The sequence below is a fragment of the Opisthocomus hoazin genome, chromosome 2 (genome assembly GCF_030867145.1).
Source record: "Opisthocomus hoazin isolate bOpiHoa1 chromosome 2, bOpiHoa1.hap1, whole genome shotgun sequence".
Lineage (NCBI taxonomy): Eukaryota > Metazoa > Chordata > Aves > Opisthocomiformes > Opisthocomidae > Opisthocomus > Opisthocomus hoazin.
The window spans coordinates 17,263,983-17,276,853 of NC_134415.1; the positions used below are offsets into that span (position 1 = coordinate 17,263,983).

General features: G+C 45.2%; 1 long non-coding RNA gene across 2 annotated transcripts in view; it reads right to left on the reverse strand.

Moving 5' to 3' along the window:
- LOC142360455 (uncharacterized) overlaps positions 1-12,871 on the reverse strand; it is a 64,940-nt gene that overhangs the window by 11,712 nt on the left and 40,357 nt on the right. For both annotated transcript variants that reach the window (XR_012763065.1, XR_012763066.1), the window contains exons 3-4: positions 9,474-9,705; positions 8,932-8,984 (exon numbers count right to left, since the gene is read on the reverse strand). This is a non-coding gene — a long non-coding RNA (uncharacterized LOC142360455). The remainder of the gene's footprint in view (positions 1-8,931; positions 8,985-9,473; positions 9,706-12,871) is intronic.

A 12,871-nucleotide genomic window follows, 5' to 3' on the forward strand; every position in this document is an offset into this window, starting at 1 on the left:
CCTTTGTACAGCACTGCGGCTCGCGTGTTTACTTTGGGTCCTGAATACCCAGCCCGAGTTACTGGAGCAAGTAATCTCCCAGTGCCTGTTGCCACATGCACCGCAAACCACTGCTACGCACGCAGCTGCCTCATTAAACCAGTTCAGGGTTTTAGCCTCATCGCACCGCTTCAGATGCCAGTCAGAAGGACCTCTTCTTCTCTTATACAACCATGTTTGGGTAAGGTTCTTTGTCTGGAGAAGATCTTGCAGGGGAATCCCAAGCCTGATCTTTAGCTGACTGCCACTCCTGCCAGCTGCACACCTAGTACTGCAGATCTTGCTGAGGCAACATATCTTTTAAGGCTGGTGAGGAATTCTGTGTGAATGAATGAAGCTAAGTCTGCAAACCTCATGAGGAAATGGTGTTCATCAGGACAGTGACGGGGGATTGTAGCACTTAATACAGTATGGAGCAAGCAGTGGTGTTGGTACAAGGGAGAAGCATTCTGGCTATTCTTATATCCCACTGGGACCAGTCAAACTGGAATACCCCAGTACAGAGCCCTTGACTTTAAGTAAATGACAGGACTGCAGGTCCTCCAGGAGACTAAATCGCCATGTGCCTCTGACAGAGGTCAAGAGCAAGTGAGGCCAGCCCAGACAGTAATATCTACAGGCACACAAAATGGAAGGAAACATGATTAAACTGATCAAATGAGTCATGCCTACATGATCCTGTGCTGCAGAGGTAGGCAGAAAAGCCCACCCCTACCACTCTGAACTGCAGCAGCAGCATCTGGCAAAAAAGGCTTCTTATTATAGGTACCAAGGTGCTGGTAGCTGTGTATTTCCTGGGGAGAGGGTGGCATTTTTGCTTCCCTGAAGCATGACAAAGCAAGATCGATCCATATTTGGCCTGCACCTAAGTGTCAGGGTGTCTTATGACCGCACTGCATGCCAGGACTGCATTTTCATTAAACTCCTGAAATGGTGGAAGTATGAGGAAATCAGCAGGATTAGGCTGGTAGACATACACTTGATTTTCGCATATTTCCACAGGCAAGACTTGTGTCACTAAAGTAGGTGCAGCAACTTTTGGAGCAGCCACAGAACGATGGAAGAAGTGCCCTTCTGAAAAAGATAAACTGACTTAAAGCGACTTTGACAGTGCTTGCTGGAGGAACTGTGGACTACTTCGTGAGGCTTCAAGAGCCTGATGTGCTGTGACATACTCAGACTATTCAGGTGGAGACTGACCTCAGCTAAAGAGAAGTCTTTCAAGGGCTACCAGACTAGAGTCAGTTGCTTCACAAATAGGACAACTGAGATTGTTCGGGTTCCAGTTTTGTGGTCTGGGTGTGCGACATGGGACAAGTCCCATTGCTCTCATATGCTCTCTTTTCCCCGTTTATCCTTTCTCTTTTTTCTTTACACTTGTTGCAACTCTTCAGGCCAGGTACAGGCCATTACTAAGTGTTTGCATGAGGGTTCATGTACCCTTTGATGCCTCCAAATAAGCAGTTACCAGTTTAGCTTCCAAATAGTTTTAAATCTTTATAGTACACTATAAGTAGTGCACTGCTTATTAAGCAGTAAAAATACTGGCAAGTCTTTCTATTCTCCTCATCTGAAGACAAATGGGCAACCATTTCCAACAGTTGCCTTTTCAGCTGACAGAGGGACAGGGACGTCTCCCCAAGGCCGATCCAGGGATTTCATCTCCCTAAAACTGTGAGGATGAACACGAAGGCTGTGTTCTTCACCAGCTCTTATGTCACTCATCTAAATGTGACAGAATCAGAGAGCAAGAGGGATTTAAGGCAGGAGACCATTAGCTCAGCTAACAGACCTTTTACTGATGTTTGCCAGCTTACATCTGCCTATCAGGCAGATGGGGAAGGGAAGCCAGGCTGACATCTTGAACAGCTCCCCTCAGGCCATGCCTTTGCTGCAGCCAGAGAGGAGACCACAGACTTGAGAGATCCAGCTCTCGGGCTAGCTCCTGCCTGCCTGTGCCATGAGCAAAACAAGCCTAGGTAAAGTCCCCCGAGTATAAATAGGCAGCCCAGGACATCTATAAGGACTCCAACCGGCTAGATGACAGCTATCTTGGGTATGTCTACCCATGCTGCTCTTGCATTTTGTGGCTGAAGCCTGCGTAGCTAGAGAGCTAACGCAGATGGAGAATCCAGTTCCCTCACTCCCAAGTGTCCAAGGCATGACCCAGCCATCTGCAGGAATCATTACCGTCCTCCGCAAGAGGGGACAAGGTCAAACCAATTGAATGTTGTCTAAAGAGGATCTTGGGGAGGGAATGTTTTCATTACAACAGTTCATCTTTCTTTTCACAGTTCATCAAAAGCAGGCCTTCTGCATACACACGCAAGACAAATAGGACTGAGGGGTGATGACGGGTACTGTAGGCCCACGGTGATTGGGATGACCCTCCACTCACACAGTTGATCAAAGGCAAGTAAAACGATCAGCCAGCCATCAGCAACAATGTAATATTAAACTCCCCAAACACCTCATTTAAGTCATTATGATCAAAATCTCTATACCAGATCTTTTAAGTCATACACTCTTCGACCTTGCCCTAAGATAGCAGAAAAGGGCTTCCGGAGGGAAAACGGCTATAAAAAATTATTTATAGAATAATGACTCTTCCGTCTACCCTCCCAAATCAATTGCTTTCTGGAAGGATCCAATTCTGTCTGATTTCCCCAGCCAGAGCTCAGAAAGCTGAGGTACCTTATGCCCAGCACGTGTGCCTGCTTAGTGTGCTGCAGATAGAAAACAAGGCACAACAAAGCTGGCGTTTATAATGTCATCTTCTTGTTGGGACAATCGTTGCAAGGTCACAAACCCTGCCTTTGTGAATGTGCTGCTGGCCTTACAAGTCTGACCCAAAACTCACTGAAGACGTGTTAAGCCCGTGCAGGTGTAGTGCCAGCACCAGGCAGGAGAGATGAAGGGGAAAAGGCATTCACCAGGAATATATCAGTGTGGAGGGTGCTTGCACTGTTCTGCTTGGTCACAAGAGAGTAAAGATTTCTGAGCCAGACTCCAGTCAAGAACAAGATGGGATGTGAAATGCAGATGTCCTGGAAGTGGAGCTGGAATTTACTCTATAGATAACACCATTCGACGTGTTAAAGCAGGTCCAGAGGAGGGCCATGAAAATGATCTAAGGGCTAGAATACCTCTCCTGCAGAGGAAGGCTGAAAGATTTGGGGTTGTTCAGCTTGGAGAAGAGAAGGCTCCGGGGAGACTCTATTGTGGCCTTCCAATACTTAAAGAAAGCTTGTAAGAAATATGGAGAAAGACTTTTTACCAGGACCTGTAGTGACAGGACAAAGGGCAACAGTTTTAAACTAAAAGAGGGTAGATTTAGATTGGATAGAAGTAATAAATTCTTTATGATGAGGGTGGTGAAACACTGGAACAGATTGCCCAGAGAGGTGGTAGATGCCTGGTCTGTGGAAGCATTCAGGGTCAGGTTGGTCGGGGCTCTGAGCAACCTGATCTAGTTGAAGATGTCCCTGCTCATTGCAGGGGGGGTGGACTAGGTGACGATTAAATTTCCCTTCCAATGCAGACCATTCTATGATTCTTTGGTCTTCAGAAGATGTCTCAGTCCACTTACACACTCATGTTCATGAGATGCATCCTTCTCTGGAAGCTTCTCTCTCCATTGATGAGAGTGATCAGAGAAACTAGATTAAACTAGCTGGATAAATGAGCAGAGATAAGCCTCATTCTTTAGCTTTGTAGTAGTTATTGTAAAGACAACAGACATGGTAATGATGACAAATGCATAGACTTTTAATTCCTGGATGAAAAAGATATTTTTGTTTTGTCTCTGCTTTCATTATTGGCTTAAGGCAAGCTAATTCTGTACTACATCTGAAAAGGGTGACTCAGCCCTACATCATACGTTCCCACCCCATCACCTGTGCGCCTTGGTTTATCGTGCACTTGAGCAGTCAGACAGATCAGGGGACTCAGATGAAAGAACTCTTTCCTTTTTTCCTGTTTTCTGCTGGGTGGAGCATTTAGGTGGATCAGCCTGATGTTCTCAGTTTCCCAGATGCACAAACCTTACAGCTGGCACAACAGAAGGGATGGGAACTCATGGACAGGGGCAGGATAACAATGCTAAACATTTTGGCAAAAGCCAGACTTAGGTTGGCTCAGGGTGGTCATGAAACCACACCTAACTCAGATGTGATCTGGTAATGCAGTGGTGAGAGATTCTCTGTCTCATTATTGGTTTCTGGAGCCATGTGAGAAATGGTAATTGCCCTGCTATTCTTTTCCATTTCACTATAGGAAGGCATGGCAATTAACCAGAGTAAATCTTGCCATGTGTGAGTTCATCAAGCACCTGAAATGAAACCTGTCAAGGTGTTGTGTGGCATTAAGCAGCCAACTTCACCATTTGTAGTAACACAATCACATTCACCAGCACTAAGCAGGGAAGAAGGCTGCAGGGAAAGGAGCAAGAATCTTCTCCCTGGAAGTTTTGAGACAAAGGAGAATCAGAATTCCTGGTGCAGGCTGAAGCTAGTGTAAAGACCTTTTGGACCCACTAAGGATGTCAGCCTGTCCCTTCCTATTGTGTACCTTGGCAAATGGGTTGCGTCCAGAACTGTATAGGTTGCTCACCCTGGAAACAGAATATTTTACTGTCTGAAAACAATACATGAATATTTACCCATGTGTCATACCCCAAATGCTGGCATCCTTAGAAAATCCAGATGCATTTTCAAAGTGTCAGAACTAAAGAAAATAGAGCCCTTCAGTTCCGGAAGGGAAGGGAAGGGAAGGGAAGGGAAGGGAAGGGAAGGGAAGGGAAAAGGGGTGTAGCAATTCAGGAAGTGCCCCAAAGAGAAGCCCCAAAAACAGTGGTTATTTTTTACTGTGCTAAAACATATTATTTAAATTTTCCAGAGATGAGTTCCAAATCTCTCACAGCATGTTTGGTAAAAGTAACAGTAGTCTGAAGCCTGGGTGACTAAAAATAGATGACCTTTAGCTACTCTACAGCTCTATCCACTTATCTGCACCTCTATCCACTTTAACAAACCTCCAGGTGACTCAACTGCTTTGACAGGTTTATACAGCTAAGTCACTCCTAAAACTAGTTTCTTTATACACTGTGCAGCAGTATTTTTGTTTTCCAGCTTCCCTGAATTGCAACGCCAAGCACAGATCTGCTGCCTTGGGCAGTGCACACACTAGACGTAGACCCTTGCTACAAGATCGGCTGTACCTGGAGTCTTTTTATGAGTCTATTAACATTGCAGCCAAGTCATGGATAGCCACTAAAAGCAGAATTCTTTATAGCTAGAATGGGACTCGCTCACAAGACAGAGTAAATCTTGAGGCAACAACTACCTTTGAAGACCCATGAATTAATCTCCTGGTGGTGTCAATGGAAGACTTTTCTTTCATGAGCATTTGGCAGAGATCTGTTGCCATGTAATTGAGGTTGGATTCGGTGACTTCCCTGGCTGTGTTCCCTGTCTTTACGCTGACCAACCTAATGTCTGTCCAGAGCAAAGCAGTGTGGGGAGGAGGAGCTGAAGTTCAAAAGAGAAGAGCCCTCTAAACCTCATCATTAACACTTCCTCAGGGACCTGGGTTTCAAGCAGACTCTCTGAGGGTCGCCTAAGTAAGACCAAAGAAAACCTGAACTGTGCATGCAAAAATAACACAAAAAAAGCCTAAAGGCAGACAGCATGATAAAGGACACAGACCATCCTCCACCAGCTTCTGGAGTGGTGAAATTCTTCCTATGCATAGCTCATTGCTTGAGAAAACAGGCTGTCCCAGAGGATCAGCTAACAGTGAACTGGGATCTGGCCCTTGTCAAGTAGCCGCAGAACTAAGGGGTATCCAAGATGGCATTTTTGCTCTACCTCTTGTTGGAGAAGTTCAAGTTTTTCTACTAATATAACAAGGGGGGAGGGCCTACTTTTCCAGCTTGGTGGTTTGAACATGCAGGGGGCGGGGGGAGGAGTTGCCTGAGGTGTAAGATCTGCTCCAGGGAAGAGCTCATTATTTTTGCACATTTGAGCCCCATCATCAGAAGCCTAGAGAGCCACTCACCTCTGGGGTGAGTGTATGGGGGTGTGAGCCCAGATCTGGGAGGTGGCCAAGATGTCGGCTTAAGGCAGCACTCACTCATCACCATGCTGTACTTCCAGGTGACTTAAAGCTTTACGGTGACTAGAGTAAATTTTTTAAAATGTTTTAGCAGCATAACAAACCAAAGAAAAGACTTATTTCTAACTAAATCAAAACATTCGATGATTATTTTTTTTTGGTTTTGTTTGGCTGCTGAACTAGTAACTTCTGCAATATTAAAAGGCAGTGAACTACTTCTCCTGTGATAATGCATCATTCCACTCTTCCTTTTGGTTGCATGGGTTCAGGAAGGACAGTAAAGACTCCAAACTTATAGTTCTGCAGAAACCAAATCTGGTGTTCTTCAGAACTACTACTGAGTGCACTGCCTTAGGCCTGGCTTGGTTTTATCTGAGGTGTTTTGGCTGTCTCCCACTTCCTGAAGAATCCCACTCATAGAAGCCAGGTATCTGCAGCAACTTTTTTGGTACAAAAAAAATGACAGATATGACAAGGTTCTGGTAAAGGAAATGATGTCTCCTCTCCACGGACGGGGATAAATGGAGATGTTGGTAGCAAGGGATGTGTCCAGCTACCTGCCTGCTCCTGATTGCTGAGGCACAGTCTCCAACAGGATAATGCATTTTTATTTGTTCACTCTTCTGTCGTCCATCTTGTCTCCTCTGTGGGACAGGTGAGCACAAAAAGACCTAAACTCCGTGCTCAGTCCTCAACAAACACCTTATTAATGTCATTCACCTTCCAGAGCTCTGCTGCAGGTGCTCCACACCATATCCTTTATTAGATATTTGTATGAATACTAATATCTGCAGTTAGACTAGCTAGGATTGCAACAGAAAAGGAAATTTACCCTCTGGCTTCAGGGCACAAACCGAGTCAGAGAGGGCAGGTTTGCCAGCCCTGGGGGAAGGACATCATACAGCCTTCTCTGCAGCATCAGGCACCACCCGCATCTCGTCCCTCCACTCCTTCCTGGCCTCTTTTCTGGACCTCTTGTGCTGTCTGTCAGGATTTCTGCTTGCTGCCAGCTTTCGCCCCTGCCTCAAGAGGCAGGCTGTTCACCCTGTTGCATGCCCTTTCCCCACCTGCCGCTGGTTACAGCTCTCCACTGTTCATGCTGACTTCTGTTAGTCGTCCCTTGCTACCGCTTACAGTGAAAATTTCTTACTCTCCTGCCTCAGGTCCGCTGCTCTGTTCTCCCCATCCTCAGACCTCCCCACATTCCTTGCTGCCTTTTCCTTCTCCCTTCCTCCCTCTACCGGAGTGCAGGGTTTACTGGGTGAGGGGTAATTGAAAATCCAGGTGAGCAAGTGGAGTTGGGGCTGGACATGCTGGAGCTGAGCCCATGCACACACACAAGCAGAGGCACCTCCACCCAGCAGCACTCACTGCCCACAGGCAGGAGGTGGGGGTCTGCCTGCCCGCCTCGGGCTCCTCTTCCTGCACCCTGAGAAGGATGAGCACAACACTGAGGGTCTCCCCAGCCCCCTGGTCCCACCAATAAGACCCCGCAGGGCCCTTCTGCCTGCCCACAGCTCCTCACTGAGGTGTGGCCCATGGCGCTGGTATCTGTTCCCTTGTTATCAGGCTGCCACCTCCCCACCTACTGAGGTTGGGTTGTGAAGGGTGTCCCCATTTGCTTCAAAACACTGAGTTACAGAGGTATGAAGATTTTTGCAGCATGCCCTTCTCTGCTTTTTCGTTGGTGCATGGGAAGATGAGCAGGGACAATATTCCTTAGTAGCTCCTTCAGATCAATCATACAACCCTCCCTTTGCTTACAGGATTCTGGATAAAGATGAGAGCTACTGTCTTGCGTGCTGGCTAAAATGGTTCCATTTTTTAAACATTCTCCCTAAACCACTGCCTTTTATTTATAATTCGATTGTAATTTGCCTGGATCTGGGACCATCCTTTGATTCTGTTCGTGTAGCAGCAAGTACAAGGATCTTACTGGGTTAGTAGGGTCCTTAGACGCTGCTCAGGCAACATTGATGCTGCCTGCACTGGCTGGTTCTATCAGAGTATATTAGTATGCCAGGGCTGGAAGAGGAGTGACAGAACAACCCATCACCCAGTCCTCCAAGCCGGAATATTTTTCCTGTCCCTTCTCCCTGCTGCTAGAGAAAGCATAATGTTATCTGCTGCAAGAGTTTTGCAGAAGGAAGTTTACACAGCCTAATTCTGCTGGCACATGTGCCGTGCAGAAGGACGGAGAGTAGACGCCCTCTCAGGACTTGCTGTTCCCATTTTGAGGTGGGAGGCACTATAACAAATACTAAGCAAAGAAAATAGACTCACCCAGTGTATCTCAATGCAGACAACAGACTTCAAGCCACAGAACGTGGTACCTCCCACCAGGTATCTCCTAACCTGCTCTCACCTTGCCCTCTTTCATTTTTCTTTCTCTCTAATCTTTGCCTTATCCTAGGCAGGGAAATGTACCAAAGCAGAAGATGGAGTCTCTTGTCCCTCTCTGCTTTCACTGTGTGTTTTTCTTCACCTCTCTCCCATTGAGATCATTTACCTATAGCCAGAAAATGCAGCAGGTCCAAATGCAAGCCTAGTACAGACCATGGTTTGCCATGCACATTGAGATTGGCCTGAAAGAACGTGGTCACATACCCTAGAGGTGAGGATTTTATAATGGCCTGATCCAAAGCCCTGTAAGGTAAATGGCATCCGTTGCATTGGCTTCAAGGGGCTTCGGATCATGCTGTAAATAGTCCAGCAAGATACTGTACATGGATATGACAACTATTTATAGGACTTATGAGAGATAAGATGCGTACTCACCATCTAAATCTAGCCACTGTGTCATCCAGGGAGAGACAAATCAGGACTGATGCCTAGGGGAATGAGAGGTATTAGTGACGATGAGGGACCATTGACTGACAAGTCACCTGCTTCCCCAAAGCAGAAGCACCTGAGATCCTTCACCATTTACTGCAAAGGCCCTTTGTAACAGATAAGTTTGTTCTAAAGGAAAGTTGTGAAATATGGCAAAGTGATAACCTCAGGTTTATGAAGCTTTTCAGCAGCAAACAGCCCTAGAGCCTCTCATGGTGATCCCAGTCCTCTCAGAGGCCTGTAGTCTTATGTCTTCCTTTGACTGGATCTCTCTAACTGTGGCCAATGACCCCACAATCATTGAAAACCTATGCTTAGTAGTGTCAGTGCAAGTTAATGTGGATGACCTTGGTACCCAGGATTACGTGTGTAATACAGGCTTCATTGCTGTCATCAGTACCCAAGGTTACCAGATCTGACAACATCAAAGCAGAGTTACCTGCGTGGCACAGCCTATTCATATTTATATCTGTGAGCGAGCTCCTCACCAGCATTCATAAACACTTCTCTCCCTCGGAGCAGAACACAGTGTGCAGATGTTATCATGCAAATTATTTTTTTCAGACAAAGATGTTCTGACTTTTGGTGTTGGAGGAGGGTGTTGTTTCACGTTACAGAGGGATTTCCAGCAGCAGTCTGATAATTTACAAATCATCACATCGAAGCGCAGGTGGGAACAGGTTGTCCATACTGTTGTCATTAGTCTTGTTATGGTGGTGCCTAAGGATAAATCAAAAATAGTCCCATCGTCTTCGGCACTGTGTAATCACAGAAAGAAGTAGACAGTCCCTGACTCAAAGAGTTTAAAGTTCAAACAAAAAAAAAGCCTTTGATTTATTGAAATGCTAAAGGTTTTAGCACAAAAACCTTGGAAGTAATACAGGTAGTGCTCATGGATGGGTGGAGAGACCTACAGTATAATCATCGATGGATCATACATCTAAAGTCCTGTTTCTCTATCACAAGGGAAGGCGAGCATAAGGGAAAGAAAGGTGGTTAAAAGAGAGGAGGGTGTCTGCAGCTGTGAATAATTAGTGCTGGTTTTACTCCCTCAAAAATGACACTGGCCGACATTCACTTTGGTTATGAACAGCACAGATTTTCAAGGCTACTTTCACACGTGAAATTCTAGAGCCTTACTTAGTGAGATCCCGTGCAGTAACAAGAAGTAAATCTAGTTTGTTCAAGACTTAGCATTGATCTCATGATGTAGGAAAGACATGGACATTATGCTAGGCTTTGAGGAAAGGCACACGCAATTCCTCAGCCTCTGGCACAGAAACAGGCAACATCTGTGGGGTGTAAAAGAGCATCTGCTTTCTTTGAAATCTCAACTGGAATTTGCGAGTTGGCCAGTGCTTAAAGGGATCTTCCATCCAACCCATCTGACTGGCAAGCAGGCAGTGCTGGCTGTTGTTGCTTAAGCCCTGGGTAGCAACTCCCAGGTGTCAACACCCGGGGTCCACGTCAGTGTGGATCCTCTTGACTGATGACTGTGGTCTCATTTCTGCAAAGCATCTTCTTAATTTCAGGTATCTGCTCACATCCATTATTGTTCATCAAAATACTGGAGGCCATACTTACTGTTAAACTTCAGGAAGCCGCATATGCAAATGCTCTGCTGAACAGAAATTTCTGGTCCCTGGACAACACAGAGAGCCATGCTGGGGACTGTAGAAAAGGAGGGCATACAGAAGTCGTCATACATGCATTGGGATTATGTCCTGAAGACTGCAGTAAGTCATTACTGTCTGTGCATGCACTGTCATGGAGTGGTAGGGTAGACATGCTTATTCATTTTGTCTTTGATCCTTTGAGGCTTTCTAGTCATTCTGTGCTTGTATTTTTCTGTTGACTTTGTTACATAAACTTCCTCTAATAGAAGAATAAGTATGTCTTTTTTGCTCTAACCCTGAGATCCTCCGTGAGGGATTCTGCACTGACTGCAAATGCTCTCAGACATCATGCTCCTGTAGTGACCACCCAAGTATAGTTGTCTGCAGAGCTCTCAGACCTTGAGAACAGCCATATGAATTGCAGCCTTAACTGGTCCTTGTTTCTGCAAGTTTAATCTGGCAAAGTTTATGCTGAAGCTTTTATTTCAGAAGTTTTTCAGGTTTTTGTTGCGGAGCCTGAAGAAAAACTACTTTGATTGCAAAGCAAAGTTTTCCAGATACAGTGCCTCTCTCCTTTCTTCCAGTGGGTGGAAGTTATTCACAGTTTCAAAAGCCTCTGTAATGAATAGCTGATTGTGAATGCTTATGTTCCACGTGCCTCTACAAGGGAGAGTGTTTTCATGAAGAGTTCCCATGTGTCTTTTTTACTATTGGACCAACAGCATTACATTTGTGTAGCTGGTTACAAAAATACCATCTGCTACCAGTGCCTCTGGTTTAGATACTGACACCACCAAGCTGTAAAATGACAGCGTATGATTTGTACCTCCCAGACACATAATATTGGTGACAGGTATTTGTAGTTAGTTGCACTTTTTTATTGATTAGTTTTCTGTTGATCAATTAGAAACTGTCTAGTAGCCTGAGCACATTTGAAATGTTAAGCCAGTGTAGGTTTTCCACCAGTTGTTCCCTAGAAGGCTCTAAGAATTTCAGATTACAGTGGCCTGAGGTCAGGGCACTTCCAAGAAGATCTAACAGCAAAAACAGGCCAGGCAAGTTCTGAACTTCTGGAGTTGTTTCCCAGCCTGTGTCTCACACTTTCCTTGACTGTAGATAAATTCTTCTGTCTTATCTGCTTTCTAGAAACTTTCCTCGACATGAAAAGCCGTGGAGTATTAGTGAACACTGATTTATGGTACATTAGCACGTGCAGCATATGTTTCTCTAACTCTGGAGTAAGCCTGGCTCTGCAGTGCTTGGAAATGGTTTTTAAAAGGCCAAGGCAGTATTGCACACATCATCATGTGCTCTCTGCAGATGAAATTCAGCTCTCTGTAGTGAGATACCACAATGCTGACACAGTTGTCAAATTCTGTTCAAATGTCAGGATGTATTTCATTCTGCAGCCTTTACTGATATATTAGAGAGCAGATCAGAAGTCATGTACCTTGGCATTGATTTGGTATCAGGACAAAATCAACATTAGCTTTGATTGCTCCATATCACTCTGTATATTACCCTGTTCTGAATGCTCTGCCAGGGGATTAATCACCGACAACAAAGAATTAACTACATGTCAAACTTATAAAAGGAGGGGTTTTAAGAAGCCATCTCTTTATCCACCTTTGTGAAAACAAAGCAATGCGCAATGGGAGACGTACAAATAGTGAGAACACACGTGGGAGGAGGAGAGGTGGAGAGCAAGCTTCCAGTGAGACAACCAGCCAAAAAGGTTACCTTAAAAGCTTCTTGATGATGGAGCTTGATGCATTTATGAAGGATGTGACAGGACGCACTCGCCTGTAACAGTAGGGGATTGGAATTGTCAATTGGGACAGCCCTTCAGGCCCTTTTCCTATCATGAGCTGGCTGAGGCATTGCAATTAACACAACAGCTGTAAGTAGGGAGAGCTGTAAAAAAACAGTCAGGTGCAACTCTATCAATGAAATAATCACAGCAGTTAGCGTAGTGTGAAGAAAGCAGCGAGCAGAATAGAGAATTGCTGCACAGTAAGAGAGAGGAAGGCAGCAGGCCAATTTTTGGATGCAGACCAGTGCCTTGTGATGCATTATATTTGGAAATCAATCGTTCCAAGAAGCTTAATTCTTGTGTGAAAGAAAAAGGAAAAGATCATTTTAAGTTCAAATGTCTGTCATCTCAGCTAAGTTTGCAATGCTTTTCCAGGAGTTGAAATGATCTCAACTGAAAGGGCTGATCTATGTACAAGATCAAATAAAAGGTAAAAAGACAGATTCACCTCCAGTGA